Consider the following 13,198-nt stretch of genomic DNA (forward strand, 5'->3'; position numbering starts at 1 on the left):
AGAATGGGTTGGTACCACTTATACGTGCACACAAAATTTCTAAATTATGAGAAACATATACATATTTTTTTTTAATTCACTTTATTCTATTTACAGCAGGCATTTCGTACAGCATGCTAATGCAGAAATAAAAATCTCCCACATGTAGCGCTGGCGTTGTGTGAAACGTGACTAATTTCAGTCATAATTCCTAGCCCATTTATGTCAATTTTTTTTGAGCTGGTTAAAAGAAATATTTAGAAAATCAAAAATAGCAAAAAGTCAGCATGGTATTATACATAGAGGCAGTTCTGCATTTATGGGTTAGTAAGTAAATCCAAAACGTAAGGAATAGGACGTTATCAGCGCTTAGTAGGCATTTCAATGACAAATAAGAGGATCGGAGTTTTAATTAAATACTGGAAATAAAAATTCAAACAATTAAATTATTCCTTGAGCGATCCCCCTCTACCAAATTCTATGACCAAACTACAACCATCTTCTTATTCTTCAATGATTCCATTTCTGTCCTATTTGCAGATAAAGAGGGCGTATTCATTTCTTCTTTTGAAAGTTTTAAAACAAGAAAATCTTGAATCTGATAGACTTTAGGAAGTATAAGCACCTTTAATATCAGGGGGAAAGTTGACTTGAACAAATGTGGTGAAACAGGAAGCGTATGCCATTTTTCAATTCTGCCATTAACTAGGCTCACATTTTTCCTTGATGATGAGGTTTCAAAGGCAGTATATTTGGAAAAATATTTTTATGGAATATATTTTGAAGTGTAATGGAGCCCTATTTTTCTCGTGAAAATGAGTATGGATTAATTAAAAGAAAAATTATCTGCTCAAAGTAAAGGGCAAATTTGACACTTAAAACGAACTTTTAAACAGTTTTAAAGCTATTTAACAAATTAAAGTTTTATTCCAAACAATTAGAAGGGGGCAACTGCCCTCCCTCAACGACGCCACTGGGGATGGGTCACGCGGTGATATATTTTACTGATTAGCTCACCATGTTCACTTAATGATTTGGGACATATTAGTATTATGTCACATCATTAGTATAGGGGGGGACTGGTTGTCCTCCGTTCAATTTTGATTCTTAAAGGTTGAACTAGAACCTTCGTTTTTCTATTAAATCAGTCCCCTCCGAAGTTTATACGACCACCCCTTCCTTAAAAACTTGTGTGTTAACTTAATAACGAGTACCTTGTAAAACTTCCAGCCCTTGTTCCTGAGACTAGGAGGGTTTTCAAACCCGCTAGTAATGCTATTTAGTCTTCGGACTATTTTGAATCTAATATAGCAATCTCAGAAATTTTAATCGGAAGTATTTGGGAGAAAACGGCTTGGAAGGGGGGGGGGGCCCTTTTGAAATTTATAGAACCACTCCTTCTAGAAAAACCTTGTATGCTAACAACAATGGGCAACTTGATTAACTTACATCCCACGCCTCAGGGCTGCGGGGAGTTTTGTCAACCCTAGAGGTATGGTTATTTCACCTTTGTACTATTTTGAAAAAAATGGATATCTCAAAATTTTGGTCAGATGCATCTAGAGAAGAGGGCGTAGGGGACTATTTGGCCTCCGATCACTTCTGACTCTTAAAAAGGGTACTAGAACTTATTATTCCAATCTAATGACTCCCTCCTTCGAAGCTTATATGACCAATCCTTCCATATGAAATGCCTCTGAAAAAAAATAATAATAATAAAACTGTTAGAAGCCTTGTGGCTCTTTACTATATGCAAGTCTATAGCGTTTCCACTGAAAAATCAAATGATGGTTTAAACTCTCAGAAAAATAGTAAGTGGTTTAACCCCCTATAAATGTTTAGTAGATGACCAGAGCATAAGGGTGAATTGTTATACAAGTGTTAGACAGTGTTCGGTGTCACTGGAACTCATTTGAGTATCAGGTAAACCTCCTTGTTTTGTGTAAGTTCTCTTTTCCTTTTCTCTTCTTCTTTAAACTATCTAATTGCCATAAAAATTCAGTATTATGACTCATTGCTAAATCATGCATAACTCGTTGCTAAATCAGTAACATAACTCATTGCTAAATCTTGCAGTGATCTGGCTGTATGATTAGTAGGTCTTTGTAAAGGTATTCCTTAGGAAAAGAGATATTGGAGAATTAGCATACAAATACTTGACTGGGTTTTATTTTCAGCACAATTCCCTGCTCGGTTTTACTCATGTTAAGACAACCCTGTCCCAGTTACAGACAGGAATTGGACCACAATTAGTGATAAGGGAAGAGTTAGAGAGGAGGGCTAAACCGAGATAAACCTACAGAAAAAGGTAATCAGGTACCCAGAGATCTAACCCAGCTGGAAACCTAACGATTTTCAGAAATCTTTAATTAACGCCCCCTCTATAAGAAAGGTTATAAGAGTGAGCGTTGTAATTATTGAGGCACTAGCTTGGTAGTATTAAAAGGTGCACTAGCCATTTCAATTTCCAATCGAATGAGGCCCTTTTGAAGTTTCTACGACATTACTTTCTATGAAAACCTTTTATGCCCCTAGGGCATAACTTATAACCATTGCCCTGGGGGCTCTGGGGGGGGGGGGGTTTCATCCTCAAAGACCTAATTTTCAGAACTTTAAACTACGTTGAACAAACTGGCTATCTCAAAATTTTGATTGGATGTGTTTGGGGAAAAGTTGAGCGTGAGAGGGGGGTTAGTTGCTCTCCAAACACTTTCGGCTATTAAAAAGGGCACTAACCGTTTGAATTTCCAATCGAATGAGCCCTTTTTAAAGTTTTTCGACAACGCTTTCTATAAAAACCTCGTATGCCCCCAGGGCATAACTTACAACCCTTTCCCTAAGGGCTGTGGGGGGTTGTCATCCTCAAAGCCATAATTTCAACTACTAGAGCTTTCAACTATGTTGAAAAAAATAGCTGCCTCAAAATTTTGATTGTATGTGTTTGGGAAAATGGTGGGCGTGAGAGGGGGGTTAGTTGCCATCAAAACACTTTCGACTATTAAAAAGACCACTAGCCGTCTCAATTTCCAATGGAATGAGCCCCTTTTGAAGTGTCTACGACAAAACTTTCAATAAAAACCTTATATGCCCCCAGGGCATAATTTACAACCCTTGCCCTAAGGGCTCTGAGGGGGTTATCATCCTCAAAGACCTTATTTCCAGAACTTTCAACTACGTTGAACAAAATGGCTATCTCAAAATCTTGATTGGATGTGTTTGGATAAATGGTGGGCGTTTAAGGGGTTTTAGTTGCCTTCCAATGACTTTCGACTGTTAAAAAGTGCACTAGCCATTTCAATTTCTAATCGAATGAGTCCCTTTTAAAGTTTCTATGGCAACGCTTTCTATGAAAACCTTATATGCCCACAGGACATAACTTATAACCCTTGCCCTGAGGGCTGTGGGGGGGGGGGGTGTCATCCTCAAAGACCTAATTTTCAAAACTTTCAACTACGTTGAAAAAAATGGCTATCTCAAAATTTTGATTGGATTTTTTAGTGAAAGGTAGGCGAGAGAAGGGGGTTTGTTGCCCTCTAAACACTTTCGACTATTAAAAAGGGCACTAGCCCTTTGAATTTCCAATCGAATGGGCCCTTTTTGAAGTTTTTACGACAACACTTTCTGTAAAAATCTTATATGCCCCCCGGGCATAACTTACAATCCTTGCCCTGAGGGCTCTGTGGGGGCTGTTGTCCTCAAAAATATAATTTCTATCTGGAAATCAACTACGCTGAACAAAATGGCTATCTAAAAATTTTGATTGAATGTGTTTGGGGAAATGGTGGGTGTGGAAGGGGTGTTAGTTGCCTTCCAATCACTCTCGACTATTAAAAGGGGCACTAGCAACTCCAATTTCCATTCGAATCAATCCTTTTTAAAGTTTTTACGACAACTTCTTCGATACGGAGTGCCCTGGTCTAACCCCCCCCCCCCCCCCCCCAAAAAAAATAATAATAATACATTATGCCGACATCGTTCTTAGGCAGCGCAATTGCGCTGCCTATGATTATGCTAGGTTCAGAGTGGTTCAGTCATATAGAATTCCTCTTGAAGGGTGAGAGGAAATCCTTAAAGGGTGACGAGAAAAGTGTTCAGACTAGTCCCCGAAGCCGCGTCACGCTTACATAACAGCGGCGAATGCGTGATTTAGTATCGGCGGCGGCGCGCCGCCAGGCGTGCCAAAATTTTTTTGGCAGTTTCAATAGTTATTTCAACAACAGAAATTAACCAGAGTAGAGCTCAAAACCCCTATGCTATCCAAAGGCCAGAACATAATTTGTACCTTACTGAAAAAATATAATTGTTTTTACTTTTATAACTTTAATAAATCGAATAATATAAACATTTTGATTACTAAATATCAGTATATGTATATTAAATTGACAATGGACATTCTTTTGTATTTTTTTTCAGTAAAGTACAAATTATCTTCTGGCCTTGGGAAGGCATAGGGGGTTTTGAGCCCAGCTTATGTTAATTTCTGCTCGTTTTGAGTTTGACTCGGTTATTTATTGTAATTTCTGTTCGTTTTTGGTTTCATTAATTTATCGATGCTGATTTGTGGTAGTTTAAAGCTAATTTGTGGTAGTTGTTAGATTATTTTATTTATTTTTGCTCATTTTTTGAAGTTCTTTTCTTTTCTTTGAAAAATTTATTTTGTGGAAACTGTTTTTTTAATTAATTTCTGTTCGTTTTATATTGACATAGTCTTTACAGGGAAAAAGAAAATAATACTTTAAATCTTTTTGTTTTTTTAAGACTCATTAGTTTGATCTGCTATTTTTATTCTTGAGAAAAAATTTCTGTAATTTTTAACACCATAGACCCTTCTAAAATCCCGGACACAAATAATAGTGTTTAATTTAGTTTGACACCTCCTCTAGTTGACCTGAAACAGAAAACTGGATACCATTTGCAAAAAAATCTGTTTGATTTGGTTAAATTTTAAGAGCAGAAGTAGCCCCGAAAGTTTGAACATAATACCCTCAGTCGTTTTTGGGATACTGCTGATATGCCGTATTGGGAAATAGCAATAAAACAGTTCAATTTTATTTAATCTTAAGGCAACATTTAATTTTTAAAAATAAAGGCAAATAGGAGGGTGTGCGTGGGAGGGGGACTAGTTTCCTTCCAATCACTTTCGACTATTAAAAACGACATCAGCCCTTTCTCTTTTCAATCGAATGAGCCCGTTTTGAAGTTCCTACGACAACTCCTTCGATACGAAGTGCCCTGGTCTAAACAACAACAACAACAAAAAAATGATACATTATACCCACATCGATCTTTACTATAAAAATGTCAAGCCTTCCAATGACATTTGACTATTAAAAAGGGCACTAGGCCTTTTGATTTCCAATCAAATGATTTCTTTTTGAGTTTCTACGACAAATGCCCCAGGGCATAAATTACAACCCTTACTCTAAGGGCTGTGAGGGTGGTTGTCATCCTCTAAGACCTAATTTCCAGAACTTTCAACTACTTTTAACAAAATGGCTATATCACAATTTTAATTGAATGTGCTTTGGGAAATGGTGGGTGTGCAAGGGGTGTTAGTTGCCTTCCAATCACTTTCGACTATTAATAAGGGCACAAGCCACTCCAATTTCTAATTGAATGAGCCCTTTTCGAAGTTTCTACGACAACTTCTTCTATGCGAAGTGCCCTGGTCTATAATGAATAATACATTGTGCCAAAATCATTCTTATATACCCTCAAGGCATAACTTAAAACCCTTTCCCTAAGGTTTGTGGGAGAGTAACCTCCTCAAAAACATATTTTCCCACTGGAAATCATTTACTCTGAACAAAATGGCTCTCTTAAAACTTTGATTGGATGTGTGGGGAAATGGTGGGCGTGGAAGGGGTGTTAGCTGCCTTCCAATCACTTTCGACTATTAAAAGGACATTAGCTATTCCAATTTCCAATCGAATGAGAACTTTTCGAATTTCTACGACAACTCCTTCGATACGAATTGCCTTGGTATGGAAAAAAATAATACATTGTGTCAACATTGTTCTTTACTTAGGCAGCGCGATTGTGCTGCCTATGATGACATCTTGAATTGCCTAAGTCTCTTTTACCTACCTCTTTTCATCCGAAAAATCAGAAAGAAAAATGAACAGAATTTTAAAGTGGAAGGTAGAATTTTTGTTTCAAGAAAAATTTCTTCTTCTCCATCCTACGAACCGATATACATGGCGAGCCAAAGATGACAGTATTTATCTTTAAGAAACAGATTAGCCGGGATGACGGTTGAAGCCTGGAGGTCGATATCGATAAGCAAAAAAGAGAGAAAAAAAAACAAAAAAACGGCGGCGTATTAGTGACGCTGCCGCCGAAAGAATCAGCAGCGTTGTCAGCACGCTGATGCAAGCTCGGCGGCACGCTACCGTTTTTTTCGGCGGCGCGCTACCGAGTTTTTTGCGCTGCTTCGGGGTCTAGTTTAGACCTACCTTATAGCAATCCACACGGTGACGAGTTTAAAAATATTCAACATGTCCTCAAGGAGAAGAAAATTGCAAGATTCAGTCCTTGAAGATCTAGCGATAGTTTCTGCTCTATTAGATGAGAGCAATAGTGATGATGACTCCATCAGAATGACATTTGATGATGAATCTAGCAGAAGACGCAGAAAAAGGGGGAAGTGGTGGGTCCACCCAGTAGATGCTGTGAGTGCTTAATGATTTTAACCAAATCAATTTAGCATCGCAATATCCTAGGCTAGGAGCTAAATTTACAGTTTGAACATAGTGTTTTTTTCATAATTTAATAATTGAATTTGGGAGAATTTACATCTTTAGCCCTGAAAGGGCTCAAGAGAGCCCATAGTAACCAAAAGTTTAAAGTATAGGTAAATTTTTAGGTAGCCCTATAATTTAGCTAGGATGAAAGTGAAAACATCATTTGATGCCTTTTTTCTGCTATTTCATAGTTCAATAATCACTTATTGCGCAAATTACATCTTGAGCGCTTAATGGGCCCATCCAGAGCCTTTATAGGGACCCCAAAGGTCTTGTATGTTAATTATGAAAGATCATAAAAAAGCATCAAATGATGTTTTCACTTTCATCCTAGCTAAATTACATGGCCCATTGCAAATTTATCATGAAATGTACCCCCCCATCCCCTTAATGTGAAAATTTATGTCCTGAATTGGAATTTATCCTGCATTCTCGACGGCAAAGTTTCAAATCACAAAATGTAGCGCTATTTTTATCGACGGCATTTGAAAAACCTTGAAACGGTAGGAAAACGGTTTTAATTGAAAATCAAGTATTTTTCAGGTTAGGTTAGATTATAACTTCTTTGTGTGGTTACAAAAATGAAATACCTTTGGGATCCCTTGAAGGGCTCAAAATGCAATTTGCACGAGAAGCAATTATTGTATTATGACAGAGCATAAAAAAGCATCTATTGATGTTTTCACTTTCATCCTAGCTACATTATATGGCCCGCTGCAAATTTATCATGAACTTTACCTCACTACCCTCCTAATGTGCAAATATTTTGAATATGAATATACCCTGTATTGTCGACGGCAAAGTTTGAAATCGCAAAATTCAGCGCTATTTTTGTCGACGGCACTTGATAAACTTGAATCGATAGGAAAACGGTTTGAATCAAAAATAAAAGGGCCGCTTTTTCACTCATCAATGTGCAAAGATCTTACATCTTTTGTCAGAAAACGGTTAAAAGTGAAATCTTTGAAAAAAGATCTTACATCTTTGGTCGTTTTTGTGTAAACGTCTTTCATCACTCTGCTCTGATCAGCGGTCTGAGAACAAGGATGAGTAGATCATCAAAGTTATCTCATCATTAGGCCCGTTTTTCAGCACTAAGATCTTACATATTTCTGCAAAGATTATCGTTTTTTAACTCATCTTTGTTCTAAGATCTTACAGCTCACTGATGTTAGCAAAAAGTGTGAAGACCGCCACTGTTCTGCCATATAGAACAATTATGAGAGAACTTAGATGATATACTCATCCTTGTTCTCAGACCGCTGATCAGAGCAAAATGATGACAGACGTTTGCACAAAAACGACCAAAGATGTCAGATCTTTGTTCAAAGATTTCACTTTCTAAGCGTTTTCTGATAAAAGATGTAAGATCCACATTGATGAGTGAAAAAACGGCCCTATTGTTCTATTTGGAAGAAATATGGTGTCTTTCATTCATTTTGCTAACCTCAGCGAGCTTTAAGATCAGAGGACAAAGACGAGTTGAAAAAAACGATAATCTTTGCAGAAAGAGGAAAGATCTTAGCTGTGAGATCTTAGTACTAAAAACCGGCCCTAAAGTATTTTGCAGGTTAGGTTAGTGGTGTATTCCACGTCATGATTATAATTAATGATGATTAATTTATTCCACTAAAATCTGTTCCACATCACCAATATTTAAAATAAATGCGGTGTGATGAAATAGCAGTTTATGCCTACTGCTTATTTCTGTTCCTCGTTCGGTAAAATAATTAATTATTTTTAATTCTAGTCGAGAGATGAATTACAAATGGGCGGGACATAATCAGGGTTGCCACTCAGCAGGTTTTTTTGGTGCCACTTTGGGTGGCAGAATAGTGTCAATTTTGTATAAAAAGTATAATTTTCAAAAAATTTGGTGCTCGCGACGCTTCGCGTGGCTCGCACTCATATCATCAAGCTTTTCAAATTTAAAATATTGGCCAATCCACTTGGGATCACCCCTGCGTGGTTTCCCGCATCTTTAAATTATCCAATATGAAATGTCGGATCTAATGCCATCTATCAACTATAAAAAAGAAATATTGATTTTACATAATCGGTGCTGATTCTCGGCTTTGCGCAGCACTTCCACTCCTGTCAACTTTACAGGCCCCCTCCTAAAAACCCGCTAAAAAACAAATGTTGCTTACTGTATAAAATGGGAATTCGTCTCACAAAGTACTTTCTTTTCTTTTTTTCTGAGCAGTCTTTGTTTTTGTCGTGAAAAAGTAACGAAAAATAGAGGTAAAACCTTAATCTTTTTTCTTTTTAGAAACTAGGAAAAAGAGACAGCAATACTCGTCAAAATTGATAGTTTTTCATCCAGTTTTTTTTCATAAAATGGACATCTGAAGCATTGCAGTACATTCAGGTATTTGAAGCTTTTCTTTTCACCAAAAATGCTGAAGAGAATGCCACGAGCATAGATTGTAGCTATAGATGACCCTATGATAAACACAACTAATAGTGGTTCAGACACAAACTCTTTCAAATAATCTATTTGGCAAAAACTACTGGAAAAACAACAAGACAGCTATGCCATCTAACCTGTTTCATAAGATCTGTCTAATAAGAAATCTCTATCATCTAATCATCTAATCACAACCTGAATAGTTACCACATGAAGTACTTGAATTAGAATTCTTCCTATTCTTTGCACGGGTAATGAGCGTCTCGGGCATAGTCTACTGTTCAGCATCTGGCTTCTCCCTCTTGACGTGAATAATGTCAGAAATCGTGTCAAGAAGGAGTCTATTCCTAAACGGGGCTTCGACCATTTTTAGGGTTGAAAATTGCCACTTTTCAGCGGTACTACTGTGTGGCAAGCTCATCGTTACCTGCATAAACTGTGGCAAGGCTATGAAAGCCGAATCTCCATTTACATGTTCGATATATCAATGATGAGTCCAAAATTTCTGCACAGAACCTTGAGCAGCATCAATCTCATCTTTTAAAAAGGGAAGATGTCTCCAGTCATTGTTCAATAATACCACGTTAATACTCTCTTCAAAGCAAGGTTCGAACTGCCGAAATAAAGCTCTGATTGAGGGAACCTGGCCTGACATTGCTGTTTTGGGAGACAACCAGTCTAACATTTTTAAAAGTGGATCTTCACTGTCAATACGAGTTTTAATTTCACTGCATAAAGCTATGTAGAATGTGAGACAGTTTTTTTTAATGGAAGTGAGTCGCCGGTCATCTAATGTCCCTTTTTCAATGCTGTCAAAAACAAACATTTTGAACTGAGCTCCAAAGTAAATTTCTTTTTCCAAGTTCTTAAAGTTCCTAGGGTTTGTGAAGTTAATTGCAAATGGTGATCCTTTAGCAAGAGTGAATCCTTCATCATTGATAAAGTTCCGCGCAATTTCTGTTAATGTTTCCAAAACAAATTTGAGTAGTCGGTAGACTTTAACTTCAGTGATTTGAAATTCTAAGTTAACCCTGTTGACTGTTGGAAAAACATGGGCCGAAAAGAAATAATACAGTTTTTACAGAGGGATTTTTAAAGGCTCCATACAATTTTGTGGCTTGCAGATTTCTTCCTTCCTGTGCAGGAATAGTGAAAAACAAAATCAAAGCCTCCCACTGCTCCAACAAGCGATCAGCTACTGCCTCAAAAGCGAGCCATCTATTGGCAGAGGGGTAAAGCAAAGCATGCTCTGCAACATTGCAAAATTCTTGGACTTCCTTGAATTCTCTTAGCCGCTTAGCACTGTTGGAGACATAGGTGTAGATCTCGTTGCTGTACCTCACAATTTCTGCAGGAAGCTTTTCACAGGCTGCAGCAGAGCATAATGCAAAGCTGTGACATATGCAACCAAAAACTGAGAGCCATGAAACGTCTTTCTTGATTTGAGCAGCAAGTCCATTATTCTTGCCAAGCATAACGCTTGCATTACCTGACGCAAATCCCACAAGATTCTCGAAAGAATTGTTTCTACCTCTGAATAATTAATAATTGTGTTTATTCACGCCAGAAGAATAAGAATCTTTCACGACTGGGAGAGCAAGAAAGTCCTCTTTTACTTCAGAAGTACTTATGTTATAATGACGAGCTATCATAACTAGAAACTTTGTGCCTGTTTCATCTGTAATTAAATCAATAATTAATGAAACATCGCAGGCACGAAGTTTAAGACTAAGTTGGTCAATAGCATATGGAGCAATTACGTTTTTTAGAATGCAAGTAGTTTTTGTTCTTACACATGCAATATGTTTTACAATATAGGAGTGTGGTATAAACTTTTTCATAAGACCAGGCAAAGAATCCATGGTTGAAATTTCCTTATTGTTTGATACCATCCAAGCAGTCATTGGAATGTCAAGTGTAATTTCCTGTCTTGCAATTATAGCCTTCTCCTTTGCTTTTCCAATCAACCTCAATTCACCAGCTTCCCCGTTTACTAATTTTGCTTGATATTTTAGTAATTGCATTCTTGTCAGGTGAATTCTTGGCGACGCATGCTTTTCCAAGTTAGATGCACTTGCTGCGGGCACTTTATTAGAATGCTTACAATAGTTTGTAACTTTTTGAGCTTGGCTGACTCAACTCTCTCAGTTTTGGTTGTATCCATTTGTTACTAGAATATTTTCGAAGCTTTCTTACGCTCTTTTTGTATTTAGAGCTAGGCTTATCACTATCATTGGTGTATGAAGGTTCAGCTGCACTTTCATCCATCTCAATATTTCTGAGGACCGGGCCACAAGAACTAGATTTACAGTTGGGTTCAATCAGTTCTTTCTGTTGTTCCCGCCTTCGCTCAAGGTCCCATTCTTTTTCTTCGGCTTCCGAGTCTCTCTCCTCAAATTCACTTTGCTCCAAGTCAGTTTTCTCACTCTTAGCAGCAACATCTGGGACAGAAGATTGAATGCCCACTTTTGAGAAGAACTTCTGAATGTCCATTGCATTTTTTGTATCGACAAATAATTATTTTTTAGGGACAGCAACAGTGTATCTTGAAAACTTTTTTTTTCTTATTTTTCTTCTTTTCCATTTTCATAGTTTTGATTACTATTTAGATAGGCTGCTCCTTACATACAGTTTGTTACCATGAAATGTTTGATAATGTCAATTCAGAAACTGAATTTAAAACCTCGTGTGTAGCCAAGGATTTACCTTCACATTAGATATCTTCTCATCATGCTCCCAGAAGCAGTGACCAAGTTTGTATCTTGACTTAGATACTAGTAGTCAGCAAATACCTTGAGATACAAGTACAAGTAAAAATACCTTATTGTGCGTAATTTAGGGTAAAAATCTGGACAGGCTATTATTAGTTATGCTGAAAAGTGGTTAGCTCAGGAAAATGAACGGATGAATTTCGTTTGCACACCAGCGTTTGTCCTGGTAAGATATTTTGAAATACCTAACTCCACTCCTCCTATTTGCAGAGGGCACTGACCTTTGATCAAATTTAAATATCTTAGTATTGCTAAAATGAAAGCTTGCGTAATAGTGTTCCCGCAAAATTGTAGTTTTGCTACATTTTACTTTTTTGGAAAAGGCTTAGGTTAGCAAAATGAAAATATCAGGGATAGATGTACAGACATAAGCAGGTCATTGGAAGGTTTTTTGAAGTACCTACCTCCACTCCTTTTCCCTTTGGAGGGTTCTGTTCTGGCCTTTGACCCTTAAAAATATTTGTGTTATAAAAACTTTTAACATAGATGTTGTGCTTAAATGGAGCACAAGAAAACTGTTTTCAGCTACACAGCTTTGCTCAATCCTGCTTTATAAGGTTTCAAAGATCTGTATATACATTTCCTAAATTTAGAAAAAAAAGTTGGTCATGCTTTGGTCTACTTAAATAGCTAGGATTGTGTTTTCAAGACTGAAACCAGACAAAATAAACCAAAAACCAAAAATTAAAGTAAAATATTTTTTCGTCAAAATTCAAATGAAAATATACAAAATAAATCATTAGTATCACTGAAGAAAATTCTTATTGGGCCTCTAAAATGAGGCTGAATCTTTTTTGATCAAGGCTAAAAAGGATTATTCAAGCTCTGGTCACTATCTACTTAAAGATAGATTAGTTACTGGCAACTGGAAAACAACTTGCCAGTTACTTTTGATAGAAATTTTGGTAAGGTTTATTTTAACACAGCATACTGTTAGCTAAGAAATAAACCTACCTCAATAATCAGAATTGCATCCCGAATCGAAATTTAACATGCTTTTAAGTGGCAAATGAACTTTATCCCATCCCTATGTATACACCAATTCAGGGTCTATATTTGCAAATTAGGAGGGTGGGGGTAAAGTTCATTTCCGGTGCAAATTGATGTGAAATTTGGTTTCAGGATTCAATTCTGACTCTAGAGATAAATTTATTTCTAGCTACCTGAATAGTCTGTTAATATAAACCTATCCTTATCCAAACCTTAAACCTCATGAAGTGGAAAAAGGTGTCTTGGGAAGGAGCGTTAGAAATGCAACTAGGAATATTACCAAAAACGCTTTAAACCTGGGGTAG

This window comes from Artemia sp. Qi Xiang Cuo, chromosome 19, assembly GCF_049724085.1.
Source record: "Artemia sp. Qi Xiang Cuo chromosome 19, ASM4972408v1, whole genome shotgun sequence".
NCBI lineage: Eukaryota > Metazoa > Arthropoda > Branchiopoda > Anostraca > Artemiidae > Artemia > Artemia sp. Qi Xiang Cuo.